This window comes from Vespa mandarinia, chromosome 12 (genome assembly GCF_050613455.1).
Source record: "Vespa mandarinia isolate Hongniang chromosome 12, ASM5061345v1, whole genome shotgun sequence".
NCBI lineage: Eukaryota > Metazoa > Arthropoda > Insecta > Hymenoptera > Vespidae > Vespa > Vespa mandarinia.
This window is the reverse complement of record NC_140821.1, coordinates 2,197,501-2,215,000: the sequence shown is the minus strand read 5'-3', so window position 1 is coordinate 2,215,000 and position 17,500 is coordinate 2,197,501. Positions and strand designations below refer to the sequence as shown.

The 17,500-nt window shown below is 36.8% G+C and overlaps 1 protein-coding gene across 8 annotated transcripts in view; it reads left to right on the top strand.

The window, feature by feature from the left end:
* The window catches only part of heph (polypyrimidine tract-binding protein 1 heph), a 442,781-nt gene that overhangs the window by 70,476 nt on the left and 354,805 nt on the right, over positions 1–17,500 (top strand). Inside the window, exons 1-2 of one of the 8 annotated variants that reach the window (XM_085660469.1) lie at positions 9,570–9,702; positions 11,899–12,201. The exons of 4 other annotated variants lie outside the window; for them this stretch is intronic. The gene's annotated coding sequence lies outside the window, so the exon portion shown is untranslated. Of the gene's footprint in view, positions 1–9,569; positions 9,703–10,023; positions 10,160–11,357; positions 11,568–11,898; positions 12,202–17,500 lie in introns of those variants that run through there. 3 more of the 8 variants (XM_085660472.1, XM_085660470.1, XM_085660471.1) reach the window with 3 other exon arrangements.

Here is a 17,500-nt window from a genome sequence, read left to right as displayed (position 1 = left end):
ATGCAACCGCACCCCTACCATACCACAGCAGAATACACCACGCCATACCACACGACACCACACCACACTACACCATACTACACCACACCATACCACACCACACCACATCACATCACACTAAAACATACCGTGGCACGCACGCAAATTCAAGAGCCCCCTTTTCGTTGTGAAGAACGAGGTAGAGAGGGTTAAAGGAAGAGAATTCAACTTAAGGGAGGTTGGATAGATGAACGAGGAGAAGGATGAACGGGGAGAGTGTAGAGCAGAGGGAGAAGTAAGGGATGGCGTGTTAGAAGGACAAAAGGGGAAGTTCGGTTTGAGAGAGGACAAAATTGCTTCTGCTTTCTCTATCTCTCTCTCTCTCTCTCTCTCTCTCTCTCTCTCTTCTTTTTTGCTTTTATGGAGAAGGAGAATTAAAAAAAAAAAAAAAGAAAGAAAAAAAAGAACGAAGAAGAGAGAAGGGATGCGACGAGTTATATATCCATCTCCGTCTAACTAACGCCAACACCAACTCTCATGTCTTTGTCTCCCCTCTGCCATCCCTCTTTTTTCGACTTTTTTTTCTTCGTTCCTTTTTTTTTTCTCTCACTCGAAAAGCTACCACGTATGTCTCGTGGGGGTAAAGCACTCGAAGGAAAATTCGTGAAGAGAAGGGCGTGGGACATATCGCATTGGTGGGATACTTAAGGGGTCGCAAGTTGGGCTGCTTTAAATATATTCTCCTGCTACTATTTCTTCTTTTTTCTCTCTCTCTCTCTCTCTCTCTCTCTCTCTCTCTGTCTCTTTCTCATTCTTTCTTTCTTTCTTTCCCTCTGTCTTTCTTTTTATCCATCTATATCAGTAAAAAGTGAGAGATAGAAAGGGTCCAAGGGGATGTGATTTTGAAGAAGACCACGAAGAAGACTGTACGAGTAAGGGAGATAAAGATAGGAGGGACTAGATCATCTCCTTTTTTTCTTTCTCTTTCTCTTTCTCTCTCCCTCTCTCTTTCTTTTTTTTTATATATATATATGTATATATCAAATCTAGAATGACGAAGATGAAGGACTTATCATTAGCTCGGGACCGTATCATTTGCTCCCTTAAAATTTTTTACATGTATATTATATACGTATATATTATGTTATATTAAGTGAGTAAAACAGAGATAAATGTATTTTTTTCTTTTTGTTTTTTTCTTTCGTATATACATATACACACACATATATATATATATATATATATATATATATATATATATATATATATATATATATATATATATATATATATATATATATATAGATAGATAGATAGGATACAAATTATGTAAATAATTAATTGAAAAGAAAAGAAAAGAAAAAAAAGACAAATTAAATATATATATATATATATATATACACACACACACTATTGTAGCTCTTGCATCTTTATCGTTGGGAATATAGTGTAGTATAGTAATATGTATAACTTTCGTAAGGACTACCTATAATATATATATCGTATTGCCGGATTTCTTCTTTATCCTTTGTGGAACATGTTTGGCCGAATGGCAAATTTACATCCACACCCGTACGATATCTCCCAATGAAAATGTCCGCAATACTCGGCTAACGTTATCTCTAGGGAATATCGTTGTAGTTTAGGAACAGTAACAACCCCAAGGCAAGCAGGCAAGCAGCCACCAGTCAGCCAGCCAGCCAACCAGCCAACTAGCCAGCCAGGCAGGCAGGCAGGCAGGCAGGCAGGCAGGCAGGCAGGCAGGTAGGTAGGCAAGCAAGTAAGCAAGCAACCAACCAACCAACGAACCAGGCAGGCAAGCAAGCAAGCAAGCAAGCCAGCAGGCAGGCAGGCAGGCAGACAGGCACGAGGCTTTCTTATCTCGTTGTCAAACTCATGACAGTAGATGTCAAGGTACGACGAAGCGCTCTAGCGCTTTCCATTTTCGTGACAACTCAAACATCCAAGGAATCCTTCTTCCCCGTTACCTGCCTTCAACTATAGACACTCACCCAACCAACCACCCACCCATATTTCCTTTCTCTTCTCCTCCTCTAGATTTTGCATCTCCTCCTTTTTCCTTCTCCTATTCTATCCTCTTTCGTTCGTTCATTCGTTCGTTCGTTTTTTGACTTTGCGATCTTGTCAAATCTTAGATGGAAACACCCCCTCTCTTTTTATCTCCTCATCTCCCCTCCCCACTCCTCTCATCTCGTCGTTGTTCCTCGACAAGGATATTGACGTTACTTCCGGTAGCTTGTTCAATTTTTTTTTCTTTTCTACAAATTTCCGTTCTTTCTAGAGCGCGGACACGTCTGCTCTGTGTATGTGTGTGTGTGTGTGTGTGTGTAGTATGTGTGCGCGTTCGTGTGTGTACTTTTTTTTCTGTTTTTTTTTGTCTTTTTTCTTTCATTTCCTATACTACTAGTACTACTTTCAAATCCAACGTTTATATCGTATCAGAAAGAAACTGTTTATCCAACCGTTACGATCTTACCAAGGATTCCTTTCCCTTTGTCGAAACTACCGATAGGAATTTCCTATCCTTCGATCGTACAAATATATATATATATATATATATATATATATATATATATATACACTCGATATCCAACTATTACGTACGTAATTGTTCGTAAATAAATTTTCTTAATTGTATTACTGCGTACATATTTATTTATGTTGCATTGTAAATTAATTCGTTCGATTTGTGTTTGTTCTTTAACGTTCTTATTTTTTTTTTTCTTTTCTTTCTTTTTCTTTTTTTTTTTTCTGTTTTTGTATCTCTTTCTATTCTTTGTTTCGTTTTATAATTCGTTCGAAATGCGAGAATATAAAAAAAAAAAAAAAAAAGGTACGATTCTTCTCGAGCCTATATCAATGTCAATTCACTGTGATAAGAATATAAGAATATAATGGATTAAATTAATGCATATACACACGTATTAATGCATTAATGCATATACACGTATATTATTTATAGGAAATTAATTTTATTATTTCTCTTTTCTTTTATAGAGAAATATTTTTTCATGTAAACGAACATTTTTCTTCGGTTTTTTTTTTCTATTTTTTTTTCTTTTTTTTTCTTTCTTTTTTTCTTTCCTTTTTTTTTTTTTTTTTTGATTTTGTCTTTATTCCTCTTTTCATTTATATTATTTTCTATTATTCTAATTCAATCGAGATGCAAAGCCATGATTTGTTACTCTCGATCCTGTCAATGTCATTTCCCCCATGATAAGAATATTTCCGTAAAGCAAGGCGAATATTTCGAAAAGGCAAAGGTCTGCAGACGTTCCTCTCGTTGTTCCGGAATTTTCATCGTCGTCGTTGTCGTCGTCGTTGCGTCGGGGATGTCAAGTTTTCGTCGAAAGAGGAAGAAACGATCGAAGGAATAAATGAGAGTGAGAGAGAGAGAGAGAGAGAAAGAGGAGAATATTTCTAGAGGTACTTCAACAATTGTTGATTTCTCCGCTTCTCCGCAACCGTAACGTTGTTTCTCTTGCAAATTTAATTCGAAAACTTCACTCTTGGTCTCTTCCTATTTCCTTCCCTTCCTCTCTCTCACTCTCTCTCTCTCTCTCTCTCTCTCTCTCTTTATCTATCTATCCATCTATCTCTCTCTCTCTCTCTCTCGTATTTCCGTTTACTTCCACTAGCGTCTTTCGGTCTTTTTAATAAGATTGCAGCATCGTTGCAAGTTTTGAGGTTAGATCGAGACAAGACGAAACGAGAAACGTAGAAATACAAGAATAATTTCGAATGAATGAATGGACGAGAAATTATCGAAGCGATCTTAAAATAATCTTTGCTCTTTCTTATTCTTTCTTTTTCTTTTTTTTTTTTTCTTATCTTTTTATTTCGTTTCTACTTTCTTACTTTTTGAAAGTATATATATATATATAAAAGGAAAAGACAGAGAGAGAGAGAGAGAGAGAGAAATTTCACGGATTTTTACATATTTTTGACATTATTATGTTAAACAGGAAGGTAATTATTAGCTAACGGAAACGTCATTTTCTTTGATGAAAAAACGTCGACGAATGAAGAAATATTAGAAAGAATTAATCTTATCATTTAATTTCGTAGAAAAATGACAATCAAATTTTTGTAATCCACTTTCGTAATGGTTCCGTCCTTTTTTTTTTTATTTAGAAATCAGTCGCTACGTGTCGCCACGTTGTTATGACCATATCATAGTCGACCGATACGTAGAGTGACATCTATTGGCGACACGAGAAATTGTGTTAAAAAGATGTTTCTCCTTTTTTCTTTTTTTCCCCCTATTCTTTTCTTTTACTATCTGAGTATACAGAAGTGTTTTTACTTTCTTTTATTGTTTTATTCTTCCTCTTCTTCCTCATCTTCTTCGACGGATTTCATTTAATCGTAAAAAAAAAAAAAACAAAATTTTGCTTAATACCTCGTCATCGTAAGAAAATCAAAAGAACGTCGTAGCGTTTCAGATTTGTATAATTTTAATACGGAATATCTCTCTACGTTGAGAAATTCTTTCTTGGAGAATGATAACGAAGAAAAAGAAGGATAACTATGTAATAAGGAAGAAAAAAAAGAGAATCTGGCCAATGAGAAACGGTGCGAAAACCGCGACAGCCAACGACTTCTCGCCGAATCCATAAGTCTTCTTTCCATGACTTTACACGTTCGTCCAGAAGACAGATTTTCTTCGGTCAAACTCACCGTGTATGCGTATGCGTACGTGTGTGGATGTGTGCGCTCATATATACATGTATGAGTACGGGTACGTTGTGTGGTCCATGGTGTGTGGGCTTCCTTTGCGCGATTAATCTTAATTCGCACGTTGAAAGCGGCCGTTTAGCGTTCCCGCCGTGCTTGAGATATGGCTGTCGTGCTATGTATCCTTCTTGAAATGCGACCGAGAAATCTTGCGGAAAGTGAGAAAATCTCCCGCGATAAGGTATTACGTTTTCCTACTTGTTCTTCTTTCTTTTTTTCTATGCTTTTTTTTTTTCCCTCGCATACATATACATATACGTATACGTACGCGTTTGCGTACGTCGCCATCTTTCTTCAGTTTTTCTTTCACTGTATAATGCATAACCTTCGCAGATACTTTTTCGTACGTTTTGATATCGACGCCACCTTTGAAAATTTCTCCCTTCCTTTCCCTTTGTTCTCTTTTTTTTTCTCTTTTTCTTTCTTTCTTTCTTTCTTCCTTTTTCACGGTCGCCGGCACGATTTTCTTCTTTAAGCTTCGAGGTAGGGATAGATCGAATTGGGTCAAAAATAACAAGCGGATTGTTAAATTCTTTTCCGGTCGAAGGTAGAGAGAAAAAAAAGACGAAGAGGAAAGATAGATAGATAGAGATAGAAAGAAAGAAAGAGAGAGAGAGAGAGAGAGAGAGAGAGAAGTTCGTCGGCAGGGTAAAGTAACGATCAGATCATGTCCCATGAGGGAAGAGCTTGATCCCTTCCCTTCTAAGAGTGTACATTTTTCAAGCGCAGCCTTGAAACCCCTCTCCTTCTCTCTCTCTCTCTCTCTCTCTCTCCCCTTCTTCTTCTCCCTACCCTGTTCCTCTTTCTCTGTATTTCCATGAACGGCGTTGCTCCTCGGAGACACGGTGCTCGTATTCCGCTGGGACATCACGAATGCAAGAGGCATATACGATCCTATGCTGGCTTGCGTTCGAGCCGCAGGGCGCACGAATCGCGAATGCGTCGACCTCATTCTACTTCTCTCTCTCTCTCCCCCCCCCTCTCTCTCTCTATATATCTCGTTCTATCTCTCTCTTTTTCTCTTCTCCACTTCAAATCCGTACGTACGTTCGAAAACGTTCTCCATTACATATCTTCGCACGTATTCAGAACCAATAATATAAAAAGGAAAGAAAAAAAAAAAAAAAAAAAACGTATTACACGGTGTCCCATTCTTTTTCTTCCCATCCTTTTCTCTTTTCTTCTCGTTTATTGGTTGGTACTTATAGGTATAAAGCAGAAAGAATGAAAAAAAAATTAAGAAAGAAATAAAGATGAGCGATGGGCAAAGAGAGAGAGAGAGAAAAAGCGCGGGAAATAATGAAAATTCGAGAACGTTCGAAATTTCTGCGGAGCGTCTTCCTTCGATTTTATAAAAAAAGAAGCAAGGTGCGTGACATGCCTCTCCTCTTTCTCTCTTCCTCCCTCTCTGTCTCTCTTCCTTCCTTCTTTAGAAACTCCCATATTATCTCTCTCTCTCTCCTCTCTCTCTCTCTCTCTCTCTTTTTCTCAGTAAACTGCCGCCTGCCCAACCAACATACAAAGCATCGTTTTCTACGTGCGAGACTCTGTCACAAAGTGAGAAAGAGAAAGAAAGAAAGAGAGAGAGAGAGAGAGAGAGAGAGAGAGATAGATTAAGAACCGTGCAAGGTCTCTTTCGTTCTTCCTTCGTTCGTCGTTTCCCAACCCCTCCCCCACCTTGTCTTTCATTCCTTTCCCCCTCTCTTGACACATACGCTGATGCCGCTGCTGGTAGCATCGCCTTTTTGCTGAGTACTTTCTTTCTCTCTCTCTCTCTCTCTCTCTCTCTCTCCTCTCTCCCCCTCATACACACACACACACACAACACAACTCGAATCTTTTCGTTTCTTTCTTTCTCATACACACATCTTTTCGTCTCTCTCTCTTTCTTTCTGTCTGTCTCTCTCTCTCTCTCTCTCTCTCTCTCTCTTTCTCTCTTTCATTCTTTCTTCCTCTTACCAATTCTTTTCGACCATGCGACCATCTACGCGTCTCCTTATACCGGGTGTCTCTTTTCTTTCTTTCTTTCTTTCTCTCTCTCTCTCTCTCTCTCTCTCTTTATCTATTTATCTCTTTGTCCCTGTCTCTTTCTCGCATACGAATTTAATCGTCGAAATATCTTTACAAATTTATTCGTCATCGAATGAAAGATAACAATATGGCTGCCGTCTATAAAAACGCAGTGGTTCGCATACCACAAATATCTGCTTATTTCTATCGTAAAAATTATTATTGCTTTTGAGCGTCCCTGATTTATATTTATATATAGTATTTTATCGGTCAAACTAATTTATTTCTATTTACGCTTCGTTTATCTTTTTATTTTGTTTTATTTTGTTTTGTTTCGTAAAACGTAAATCAACAGATAATCGCTTCGTTTCAATCTCTGCTTTATTTGTTTTTGTTGTTGTTTATTTTATTTTTTTTCTTTTCTTTTTTTTTTCTTTTTTTTTTCCTTCCTTTTTCGCGTGTTTTATATATTCATTTTCAATTAGACACGAATGAATAAACAAACGAGTATTAACGAGACACGATGCACGTTGTTTGATATGTTCCGTTCATACATACGTACGAACGTATATACATACATACATATATATATATACATACACCCATATTTATATATGTATGTACACGTATCTATGTATATGTACATGGAATATAAATAGCATGTAATGAAATAGTAACGAGACTAAAGCTTCGGAAGCAAGTTTTAATGAAACTTCTCTCTGGGTAGGTCGTGATTATAATTTATATACATAGATAGAGATTTATTATAACTGACAGAGATGACGATTAGTTAATTAATAATGTAACGAACGATATATAATATATATATATATATATATATATATATACGTATATGTATAAATACGTAAGACATTACATGAATAAAAATTATATTATATATCTAGCAATATATATATGTTTAATATTTATTTTAATAGAAAATATGTGTATTGACTAAATCGCCACCGTCCTTTCCCATTTTTTTATTAGTCCATTTTTCTTCTTTCTCCCTCTTTCTTTCTTTCGAAATAACATTTTCCATAATGTAACTTATCGTATGCTACGTCAGTTGAACTAAATTATATACTAAGTTAATGTTTCTCTTTTCGAGTTATTCGTATATACATGATATATATATATATACATATACACACACACACATACATACATACATACATACATACATACATATATATATATACATATATATACTATATAAAAATCTATGTATATACTAATATATAACTTATGTCGTAGCATTTATATAGCCTTATGGCACGTAGAAAATACTGTCGCAAATTAACTGTGGAAATAAACATCGTAATACTAGGGTATAAAGAAATTCATAATAGTGAGATAAGGAAAAGAGAAAGAGAGAAAGAGAGAACGTATTGTTGGTAAAAGAATTTGGGAATCTTCTTGCGAAAACGCGAGGGAAATGAAGCAAACCGATATATCAAAACGGTAAAGGCGAAAAATTTACATTCTCTTCGTTTAGACTGAGGTAGCTTATATTTCTACTACTACTAGTACTATCATTATTATTACTGCTACTACTACTACTGCTACTATTACTATTACTATTACTATTTCTTCTTCTTCTTCTTCTTCTTCTTCTTCTTCCGCGTTGCTCGTAATATCTATTTCGGCTGTGGAAAATGCGGGACTACCGCCGGTGTATATCTGCAATTTTTATGATTTCTGATTTATTTGCAATTCCAAGTACGTGCCAAGGAATATTTTACGTATACATTCATATATATATATATATATATATAAATGTTAGAAGAAACCACGAGAAAGGTAAAAATCTGCGATTACGTTTGTACAACCAACGACAAAGCGACGACGACGACGACTATTTCTGTATGTATAGGTTAGGTTCTCCATCATACATATATGCATGCATCATACATACGTATATACATACATACATATATACACACACACACACATACGTGCAAGTCCGTTAGAGACTGCATAATTAACGTACCGACGGAAGATGGCGTCGATATACAATACATAGATATATAACTCACGCATCGAAATAAGAATCCGGGTTATAATACATAGAAGAGGTAAAGAGTCGTTCTTTGTAATTGATTTCACAGGCACGTCCCGTCCCATCCCATCCTATCCCATCCCTTTCATTCTTTCATAAGCTATAAACTATTTCCTTTAGGCCTATCGTAGTACTCTGTCTTTATGTATTCCTTTTTTAGTATCACCCTGTACACGCGCGACCATACATATATACATACATACAATATATATACATATAACGTATGAAGTTGAATTGTATGTTTGTGCACACACCGTGTGCCGATACGGTTTTTACCAGCATACGACGGACGCACACACAAGAACGTACTATACATATACACTTTACACAACACTTATGTATATATACGTGTGTACACACACTACGTACGTATGTACGTACGTATGTACGTATGACGTATAAAACGTGTGTAAGGATATACGTCGTGAAAAGGAAGAACGCGTGTGAGCAAGAGCGAGGGGGAAAAGTGACAGAGAAAGATAGAGAAAGAGAGAGAGTGTGTGTGAGAGTGAGAGTGAGAGAGAACGAACGAACGAACGAACGACGAAGAAGAGCGGACTCGAGTCGGCTGTTGCCGGCTGCTCCCCTCTACGGTTCCCCTCCCCACTACTAAGTAACACACCGGCAACGGCGCCGTCACGACGTTTCCACGCCGCCGGTACTCTCTCCCTCCCAGTCGAGTAACGATAGCCGAGTATAACCGAGCGTTACCGAACGCTAGCGAGCCACGCTGCCAGTCAATCCCCTCTCCCCTCTACCATTCTCTATTCCCTGTTACACGGCGTCGGTTATCCCTACTCTCTGTCCTTCTCACTCGTTCGTTCTCTTCCCTCTCAGCTTCTTCTTCTCCTCGGCGTGCCGCGCGCGGACTCGTGTGTTCCTCTTCTATCGTGGTGCGTGTGTTCTCTTTCTTTCTTTCTTTCTTCTTTCCTTTCTTTCGTTTCGTTTCATTTCCTTTTCTTTCCTTTCCTCTTTCCGTTCTTTCTCTCTTTTTCTACGAAGTTACAACGTCGTTGCCGTTCGTTCGTGCATTCGTTCGTTCGTTCGTTCGTTCGTTCGTTCGTTCGTTCGTTCGTTACAAACTTCGGAGAAAAGGACAACGCGAGAGAGAGAGAGAGAGAGAGAGAGAGAACGGAGATCTATCTCTTCCTTATTATCGAGTGCGTTATTGTATTTCGTTTAGTGCGTGGTGACGATCATCATCGTCCTTTTTGTGTAGAAAATTTTCTTTATAGAAATAGAAGAGAAGGGAGAAAAGAAGAAGAAGAAGAAGAAGAAAAGTGAAGAAAACGAGAGAAGAGAGGAAACATAAACGAAAAGGAAAGAATAAAAAGAAAAAGAAAGGAAAAGGTGGGGTGATCTTTTTCTTTGTGTACGCGCCTACGAAACCCCCTTCTTCCCTCCTCTCGCGCGTGCACGCACACACGCACACACATACACACATATATATATATATATATATGCGCGCGCGTACGCACGCACGACGTACGCACGTACACACATTTCTCAACTATGCGATATAGTGTGTCCGTGAAAATTGTTGTAAGTCTATCTATTCTTCGTAAAATTTCTATTATTTTTTTCATCTTTATATTATTTCATTCTTTTTTTTTTTTATTATTAATTCCCTTTTCTTCTCTCGTTTTATTCGTTTTGTCACAACGTGGTAACAACACCACATGAAACTTCTCCCGCGTCTTTTCAACGAACGCAGTGACGTTCGCGATCGCCGCGTACAACATCACCTCCCCTCTCTTCCCTCCCATCCTTTCTTCCTCCCTCACAAGTCAGTTCGCCTGCTTGCCTGCCTGCCTACTCCTACGCCGTGCTCCTCCTCCTCCTTCTCCTCCTCCTCTTCTTTCGCTACATCCTCTTTCTCCTCCTTCTCCTTCTTTACCCCTCTTCCCCACCTCTTCACCAAACCTTCGACACGCTCCTGCTCGTCCGTTTCTCGTGCGCGCGCGAAGTCACGAAGGAGCTTCGTACGTCGCCGGCTAAACCGTAGAGCCCCCCGTATACGTATAGACGTAGCCATAGTTCAAAAGAAGAGGGAGAATCAAGGCAACAAGGACGGGAAGAAAAGAGAAGAAAAGCTATATCTTTCTCTTTCTCTCTCCCTTTTTTCGTCATCGTTCGTCATCATCGTCGTCTCTTCGTCTTTATATCTTCGTCACGTTACGCTCCTCTCTCTCTCTTTTGAGATCGAGAGATCGAGAAGCACTTAAGATACGAGACGCATGTTTCTTGCAATCGTCATCATCATCGTCATTAACGTAGTCATCGTTGTAATCTAAATGTCAGTAGGAAGCAGCCAGAACGGCAATAGCAGCACCAGCAGCAGCAGCAGCGTGTTCCTAACCTCCAAATTGCCGTTCGTCGTTCTCTCGTGTTATCCCGCTCTCTCTCTCTCTCTCTCTCTCTCTCTCTCTCTCTCTCTCTCTCTCTGTCGTGAACAAGCGACGCACCAACCAACGATTGCTATTACCACTACCACAATACTAATACTACTACAATATTACTACTACACTACTAATACACTACTACTACTAATATTACGTCTACTACTACACTAAACGACAGTGAGACTACCAGCACGAGACAAGAACGCGTCATCGAGGAAACAGCCTGACGTTGTTTGTTCACGGCATCGATTCGAATCGTACTTCGCGTCTATCGCGTGTTATACCGTAAATCAAAATCGTCGGTGGTGTGGCTGGCGTTGTGCCCCCATGACCACCGTGCGTGTATTCACCAATTCGTACGTATAGTGTGTGCGTGCGTGTGTGTGTATTCTGCGTGGGGGAGAAAAAAAAATATATGTATATATATATCATCGAATCTCTATTTTCTCGAGGATTATCTTCGCTTTTCTTTTTTGTTGTTTTTTCTTCTCTCTCTCTCTTTCTCTCTCTCTCTCTTTCTCTCTCTCTCGCTCTCTCTTTCCCTTCCCGCGAGTGCTTTTTTTATTTTTGATTATCAGTATATCTCAATCTATCCATCTATTCTATCCGTCTATCTATTTATCTATCTATCTATCTATCTATCTATCTATCTATATATCTAACATTCTCTATCTATGCGTCTTTTAGTTTTTTCTTTTTCCATCGAAAGATTCTTGTGCTTTGTGTAAAGAATAATAATAATAATAAGAAGAAGAGAAAGTAGAAGAAGAAAAAAAAGAGATAAACGACTCCTGTAAGAAGAAGAAAAAGGAATAAAAGAAACAGCGAAGAGGAAAAAATAAAAGAGAAAGAAAGAAAAAAAGAGAGGAAAGATATATAAACTTTTCTGTGATAACACGTTCTCTTTTCTTCGTTTGAAAATTGCCAGCCGGCGGTGGATTCAAAACGACGTACTTCGCCGGTGATCATCATCGTCCTACCGTTGTCACGGTCAGTATACTATATCAAATAATAATAATAATAATAATAATAATAATAATAATAATAATAATAATATGCTACATATATGTACACATATACATATATATATATAAGACGGTCATGAGCTTATGCGTGTTATATATATATATATATATATATATATATATATAATGTACACACTCTCTACTTTTCATACAGCTACGAGAGACACATAGTCTTGCTCGAGGGCTTTTGCGGATCAAGCGCCTCGAGGACGACGAGTAAACGTCGTCTTCGTCTTCCTTTCCTCTTTCTTCTTCTTCTTCTTATTCGTCGAACGAATCATTCCCTCTTTATTTTTCATTTTATATTTTTGCGAGGCGCGCGCGCAGGCCCGCCCGGCCGCCTCTTCGAAAATCTCATAACCCCACACGTTTCTCTACGGACCTGTGGAAGAGAAGACAGAGGGCGCATGTCCGCCAATGAAACACGTCTCGCGTGCCCTTCGAATCGAGACGAAGACCGAGCTAGATCCTTACTCCTGCCTTCTCACTCCTCTCCTCTCTCTCTCCCTCTCTCTCTCTCATTTCTTTCCTTCTATCTCTTTCTATCTTTCTCTACCTGCCGACATTCCTTACTCCTCCTCCTTACTCTTCCCTCTCCGACCTGGCCCTCCCCCTCCTTTACTTCTCCCCATCCTCCTTTCTTTAGAACTCAACGATGCTTCTTCTCGGACTAAGCGTTACCTCTCTTCGACCGAGAAATTCGATCCACGACCGTTTGAATCCTCTACTACACTACTACTACTATTTTACTACTATACTACACTATACTATTACTATTAATACTATTAGTAGTACTATTGTCTAGTACTACACACGTTTATAACCTATAATGCGTATAAGTATGGATATATATATACATATAAAGGTATATAGATACTTTTATTATTAGTAATACTAAACTACTACTACTACTACTTGTTCATAATAATACGTATTTTATAAGAACGGATGTCTATTCAATCTTCTATTATTACTACTACTACTACTACTGCACTACTATTATTATATATTACTATAAAGTCTAACCTATAATGTATTATAAGTATGGAAATCCTATATATATATATGTATATATTTTATATTTTTTTCTATGCGTGGAAATTTTTCACACCAAATAAGTTTCTTTTTTCTTTTTTCTTTCTTTCTTTCGTATAGGTTAAGAAATACGAGATATATTTGTATGGGATGATCAGCCAGTGGTGACTTTTTATATTTAGTTTATATTCAGTGTGTTTATATAATATATACGTATAGATTTTCTAACGTATATACGTGTATATATGTTGTTTCTAAGAAATATTCGTTTCGTTCATTTGGACGGTTACAAACCGATGATATTCTCTCTTATAGGAAAGAGAGAGAGAGAGAGAGAGAGAGAGTGAAAAAGAGAGAACATGTATGTGTGTGTGAGAGAGAAAGAGAGCGAGCGAGAGAGAGCGAGAGAGAAGCCATCGATATTTATTTCGCGTCTCTTGTCCGTAAGCGACACGCGTGTCACGAAGACGGTTAACGACTTCGCGATACGTTCAGGGGTGTCCATCTTATCATGGCGGCTATTCCCGGATACTACGTCGATCGTACGATCGATTGAAAAACTTTTAACGAGAATTATGATACCATGATAATGATGATAATGATAATAATAAAAACAATAATAATAATAATAAGAGTTACGAGTTAATTGAGGACGATATACATACGTATACATACATGTATATTTATTTATTTAATATTTTAGTTGTGATTTTGATCGCCGATGGCAAAGCGATAAAAAAAACGTCGTTAGCGTAGACGCTCGTGTGTTTGTGTCAAGTATTATTCCTCTTTCGATCGTTTTTATAAATATTAATATATGGCATATTAATATATATACATACATACATATATATATATATATATATATATATATATATATATATATATAGATGTACGTATGCTTGTGTATGTCATTCGCTTTTGAACACGCGAAGGACAACATTTACGAGGAGATACGATACGCGTTATTTTACTTTGTGTAATTTGACGAAATAATCGCGAGACAAAATGCGTATTTTATTATCGTCATCGTCGTCGTCGTCGTCTTCGTTCGTTCTAGTTCAGAAAAGTGGCATCAAAGGAACGAATTTGTCCTTCAGTTAATTGAAAGAAAAAGGAGAAGAAAAATAAGACGACGACCGATAGGGTAAGCTACTCTCTCTCCCCTTTTCTTTTAGGTATACGATTTTCCAATAGTCTAAACTTCGTCCGAAAAAGCACGTTTCGAAAGATTCCTTTCTTTCTCCATTTCTCTTTCTCTTTTTTTTCTTTCTACGTCTTTTTTTTTTTTTTTTTTTTTTTTTTTTTTTTTTTTTTTTTCCCTATATATATATGCGAATGTATTTTCTTTGTCTCTCTCTGTGTGTGTGGTGTGTGTGTATTGTGCGTGTTTGAGCGTTGTGTGTGTTTGTGCGTGTTTGAGCGTATGTGTGTGTTTGTGCGTGTTTGAGCGTGTGTATGTGTACATACGACGATGCGGAGTCGCGTCATCATGGCTCGATTCTTATATACGTACACGTACAACGCTTTGTTCAGCACTCTCTGCTACTTCTCTCTCTCTCTTTCTCTCTTTCTCTTTCTATCTCTCTTACTCTTTTGTAAACACAGCTCACGAAGCTGTCATGGACTCGGACGAGTAACCGCCGGCCGGCAGGCCTCTTTCGTTTCGTTTCGTTTCGTTTCGTTACGTTTCGTTTCGTTTCGTGCCGAACATCGCCTTTCGTGGAATCCATCTTCCTTTCTGTACTTCTTTCTTTTGTTTCTTTTTCTCTCTCTCCTCTCTGTCTCTCTCTCTCTCTCTCTCTCTCCCTCCCTCCCCGTCTCCCCCTTTCTTTCTCTCTCTCTTCCTCTCTCTTATTTCTCTCTCGACATACGCACACACATTGTTTCTTTGTCCCTCTTTTCTTTTTTTGCTTTTCTTTTTTTCATCTGGACTATTACGCTAGTATATATATTGTATGGATGTTTTTTTTTTTTTTTTTTTTTTTTTTTAAGTTAATAAACAAATTTTTGAAAAGCAAAATTTATGGGATTTGATAGATAGTTAATAGAAAAATATAAAAGTATTCTTCCTCAATTTATTATGGGAAATTAATCTGGTGAATTATTATTATTATTATTTTTCTTTTTTCATTTTTTATTCTTTCTTTTTTTAAAGGACAAAAATTATTAAATATTTAATACGTGTATATCTATGTATGTATGTATATTTGTGCATATATATGTAAGTACTTACATTAAGTATATTATACATTTTAATATATTGCAATATGTTGTTAATAATTACTAAGAATCTAATAAGTTTTGTAATAATTTTTGATAAAAATTATATATACACACCAGAGATACACATATACAATACATAAACTGGAAATCTATTAAGATTTTTTGTTGTTCTTTTACTTTAAAACGAAATAATATATTTCATACTAAAAAAGAAAAAAGTATATTACACACACACACAGAAATTTGTTATATAAAAAAAAAAAAAAAAAAAAAAAAAAAAAATGGAAATTTTCTTTTTCTATTGGATCTACGTGACCTCTCAAAAATCAGGTGCGTCTCTCGTTTCTGATTCTGTACACATATATATATATATATATATATATGTATGTATGTATGTATGTATGTATGTATGTATGTATGTATGTATGTATGTATGTATGTACGTATGTATATATACATATAATACCAGTTCGATTACTTTCCAATGTCGTTGGACGACGATGTTCTTACGTAAGGCTCGTTTTCGCGTAACCGCGACATTGGAAACGGTCGAATCGACATTAACCCGGTTTTGATCCTACCAGTAAGATAGTATTGGAGGAGAGGTAGGAGAAGAAGGAGGAGAGTGTTTAAGAGAAAGAATAAGAAACAGAGAGAGAGAGAGAGGAGCGAGAAGAATCGAATGGGGATGGATGAAGAGGAGGAGTAAAGGGGAAGGGATAAAAGTCCGTAGGTTAGAAAGGGAAGTCCGACGTGAAACTTGTTGAATTCGTTAGAGGTTTGCCAACTTTATAACGATAACGAAGAGGAATGTCGACTTGTATACTTCGAAGAAATGAAAAAGAATATTTCAAATGATCGTAGTTGAGTTTTAGTAATAGTTACTTGACTTAACACGCACAGGGATGTTTCTCAACCGTGTGTTGTCTATCTCTGACCGATTAGCCAATCTAATCCCCGTTCCTCAATTGTATGGATGACGTAAGAGATAAAGTTATATACAGGGTGGCTAGAAAGTATAGATTTCTTTTTTCGTTCTTTCCCTTCAATTTTCTTTTTTTTTTTTTTTTCTTTTTTATTTATTTATTTTTTTTTTCTCTAAACTTTGTATTAAGTCATCTAAGCTTTTTTAAACGACACATGCTTTTATATATATATAAATATTTTATTTCATTTTGTCATTAAAACAAATTAATAGACACTTTTATATTATATATATGTATATATAAAAAGAAAAAAAAATTGTTCACGTCTTCCGAATAATAAGTTTATAATCTCGTTAGTAATATTATTAACGAATATGTAGAATTTTTTTAGTATTGTTCGATTGATTTCTAGATATAGAAAAAAAAAAAAAAGAAAAATCGAATATATATGTATATATTTACATTGTATATTATCTTGGATTTTTATTTTGAATCGAGGATTCTTTATTAATATTTTTTAACTATTATTATTATATATATATATATATTTCGTGGAATACGGCGTCGTTAACCAGTTTTGCGAGTGTCACAGAGCAAGTTGAGAAACACTGTGTTCGCTAAAAGGAAGGAACGTTCCCGAACGGTTCTTCTTGCGTCGAACAGCATAAGAGTTGGAAGCAAACGTACAAAAGGTTGAGATTTGTATACGTCGAAATATCAATATCTTCTATCTCTCTCACTCTTTCTTTTTTTTTCTCTCTCTCCTTTCATTTTTTCTTTTTTATTTTTTATTATTTTTTTTTTTTTCTTTCACTTTTACTTCCTCTCTCTCTTTCTATTTCACACACACACACACACACACACACACACTTTTGTCATGGATGGAAAAGGAGGAGTAGGTAGAAGTAGGAGGAGGAAGTGATGGAGGTGGAAATGATGACGGTGGAAGAGGAGAAGGAGAGAAGAGGAGAGGATGCTCTTTGGCCCTTCGACGTTTTTCCCTTGGCGACGTTGAAGCACTTTGCGAAGGGCACGTTTCACGCTTGACACCAGCGCCCCGTTATACGATCATACGAA